At 28.6% G+C, this 3,822-nt stretch overlaps 1 protein-coding gene across 1 annotated transcript in view; it reads left to right on the top strand.

Moving 5' to 3' along the window:
• The first annotated feature begins 394 nt into the window (after nucleotides 1-394).
• Nucleotides 395-3,822, top strand: part of LOC108910087 (laminin subunit beta-1) — a 91,411-nt gene continuing 87,983 nt past the window's right edge. The window contains exon 1 of the mRNA XM_023455161.1: nucleotides 395-763. The gene's annotated coding sequence lies outside the window, so the exon portion shown is untranslated. The remainder of the gene's footprint in view (nucleotides 764-3,822) is intronic.

Below are 3,822 nucleotides of genomic sequence, written 5' to 3' on the forward strand. Positions count from 1 at the left end.
TATCGAAATCTAATTTATTTTAGTATGTTTAATTTCGTTCATTTTGTTCCCTAATTTAACTGAAAATCTAAATTATATACTGTATAACAAGGTTTTAAAAATATTTTAATTTTTGAAAAATGCACGACTACAAAAAAAAATTGAAGTACATTATTTAAGAAAATTAAAATTGAATAATATTGAATCAAATTTTATTGCCAAATACCGTCCTGTAAGGAATGTAGCGGTTTTAGCCATGTTATTGTAGAACGAGGAAAAAATAAGGAGAGCATAAATTTTAGTTTAGACAACAATCCGGATGCTGCTTTATCAAGCCACCTACGCCAGAAGGGAAGTAAAGCATTCATGATATATTTCGAATACGATAAGTAATAACAAATTTTATTTGGCTCTGTTATAAATTTGTAATAGCACACCAACGATAACGGTTTCGAAAAGTCACGGGTCAGTGTCCCAAAAATCGAGGATTTATTTTCTAATACATTCAAATTTCTCAATTAGATAAGTCGCGAAGAGATAAGAAAATCCATGGGGTACCCTGACTTCAAGATCTAACACCAAAATAGAACGAATGTCACAAGTGTACAACACATGTCTTAGAGTTGGAAGTGTTTAACGAAAGTAAGAGACTCGTGTGATACTGAACAGACTTGAGTTACTTCTGTGAATTGGGTGGCCTGGCATAAACCAAAATAAACGTTTGAGCTAAAGGCTAAAAGGGAATGCATGGTTTTGGACTGCTTGCACCCCAGGTTGTTGGTAGGTAAGTCTCAGTGGCGGTTTCTGCTTATTACTATTTTTACAAGTTAAATTTTTAATATTGTATGTATTAGTAAATATATTATACAAGTGAACTGGATTTGTTTATAATCTTAATGTAATTTTTAATTTTGTGTATAATGTTACAGTATAACTAAATTTTATATGCTGTGTTACCCGGCAGAAGCTAAAACAAACTTGTAACAGTTTTATTCACGATTTAATTTGAATAATCTCAGTATTTATTAAGCTTGGTTCAAAAAATGTTTATAAAATTTCGCTTTTTGACAGACTCAAGAAATGTGTCTTTTTGCTCCCACACAAAAATTATTCACGATGAATCATTGACACAAAGTTACAGACTAATTTGTGACCAGAGCCTAGTTAAAAATATGGTTGTTCTGGGCTTTCCGTACAGTTTGACATAATTATCTACAAAGGGACGAATGTGGTCATGACTGTGACCATCAGTTTTTAATAATAATCGAAATACATGACGAAAAATGGGATGTTTTTCATTTTCAATGTGGAAGTTGCTTAATATAAATAAAAGTTAGGATGTTTATGATTTCGATTGGTTTGTCACCATCAGTCGGATATTATTACAATTTGCAAATCAAATTGCCTCTCAAAATACCAAGAATATAAACTGAAGAAAATGTCACAGATATGTACAAATCTAATTTTAATAATAACACAGATAATACAGTGTTCCAGTTAAAAATATATATTTGATGTATTTTCAATGGAACAACCTGTACCCATATTTTTTATAGTTTGTAATTATTATTGCTTATTTTAATTGACCAGTAGGAAATTTCTTTAAATCTCAAAACTTTTTTCGAAAAATCAAAATATCCAACAATTTTATATTGGGTTGTGATCTGAATAATTCAAATGTAATTAACTGAAAATTAAGCTCAGCCACCGTATTTTCGACATAATTTTTTTCCTTCCTATTTTACAAAATTTTTTAATCTTAATTAGAAAAATAATGGGGGGCAGTTCATATAAAGTTTTTCCCATTCACATGCATTTCCGAATTTTCCGATATGTAACGTGTAAAAAGGAGGGGTTTTCTTAATTATCTTTAAATCGATTGACCATAAAATTATTAAAATTTGTGCATGAATGAATTACCTGCCTTATGAAAAACATACAATCGATTGTATTCCCAATAGCAGTTGGCGAAGATGATGGTAGTTTGAGGGGTATATATATGTATGTTAAAAATCAAAATCTCTTAAACATCGTAACGGTTTTGCAAATCTGAAAGGATAATACCTCCTTACTTATTTAAAGAACAAAGTGTATATTTAATTTTACACACCGTTTTTTTTAGTGACGTATTTGTCCTTCAATGTTTTAAGTTCAAAAATGAGCTACCAAATACGTTCTCTCGAAAACCGTATTAATTTAATTGTAAGGCTTCTTTAACTATGAGGGCTAATTAAATAAACAATGTGTACTTATCTAAAACAAATGAGATACATTTTCTTCCATAAAACTGACTTCCAATTTAAAATAATTAAATGTAAGGAGAAACATTCTTCATGTATTTTATGGAAAAATGTTTACTGAGCTTTTCATTTATATGAAGATTATTCTGTATGAAAAAAACCCTTTCGAGAGCAATGACCCCTTCTAGGGAACATTAAACTGAAAAAAAAATGTAGTGTAAGTAAAACAATAAATAAAGGTTAATCGAAGTTCAATATTGTTATTATTGATGTATCTCCTAGTCTTCAGTAACTTTAAATGAAGATATACCCAGAGACTTATATAATTTACAAGAAGTCATATTATTTATTTACCTCAGTATTTATTTATAATATTATACTTACAATTAAATAGTTAATACACTGTTCTATTTGATGTTCAATAAAGTTAGTTTTATGTCACTTAATTGTGAAAATATATTGTTTTTAGATATTTGAGGCTACCATCTTCTTTATTTAATTTAATGTGCAGAGAAGGGATGATTTTTTGTCGTTCTTTATTTTCTTTAGCTCTAAATATTTGATATCGAAGAGTAAATACGTATATAGGTTTATTTAATGAAAAATTAAAAAAAAATTAATTAAATTAATTTAAATTAGCTTAGTACCTACCTATAAAGTAACATAAACACGAAATTATTTTCCAACAAAAACGGATGATTATTATTAAACCAAAATGACATGAATGTGTTACGGTTTTCAAAAATATTAATATATAAACATTTTTTGAAAACTGTGTAGATTTTGTATTAAACTGAAACAATTTTCTGTTTCAAATGCGAAGGAACGTTTACTACTGAATTTGAGAAATGTAGGAACAAACCTGGTAATAAATTATTTTAACAATATTTAGATATAGTAATTCGCTAATAATTTTCCGATAGCATGACAGTAATTAGATTGCTATCGCTGCCTTATCAATAGAATTTTTTTTTAATGTAGGTATTTATTTGGTATACAATAATAATTTATTTTAAAATACTAAGAATTCAACAAGAAGAGTATTATTTGACATTTTCTTTATGAAATAATTTCTCAAATTTTGTTGATGTAAAAATATCTCAACTGACATCTAAAAATGCATAATTTAATGCATAAAAGCGAAAGACTGCTATACAGGGTGAATCAGAACTTATCCAAAAAAAAATTCTGGATGTACAGGGGACCCTTGCAAATACAATTTTGTAAAGAAAAAATCAAAAAGGTCAGTTCGAAATTGATTTAAAAATACACTTCTGCACGGCACTGGAAACTGGTCCACTGTAAAACCTGACCTCGCACAATGCGACCGGTATGGCGGCGTGATAAAAACGGACAAAAACTTTCGCAAGGAAAGAAATATGTAAATAGAATTTTATCGCACCTATTTTATATCGGCAAATTCAAATGCTTTTGCCTTTATTAATTATTAATCAAATTAATTTGTGTTTTTAAATAATAAAATCATTTGACATACCCGATGCTGCAACAGCAATTGTTCAAAATTTTATCCACTCACGTGTAAACACATTTGGGTCCGTCTTACTCACTTTCTACGAACTAACACAAATGATGTCTTGCTTCA

The sequence above is a fragment of the Anoplophora glabripennis genome, unplaced genomic scaffold, assembly GCF_000390285.2.
Source record: "Anoplophora glabripennis isolate ALB-LARVAE unplaced genomic scaffold, Agla_2.0 scaffold418, whole genome shotgun sequence".
In the NCBI taxonomy this organism is placed as follows: domain Eukaryota; kingdom Metazoa; phylum Arthropoda; class Insecta; order Coleoptera; family Cerambycidae; genus Anoplophora; species Anoplophora glabripennis.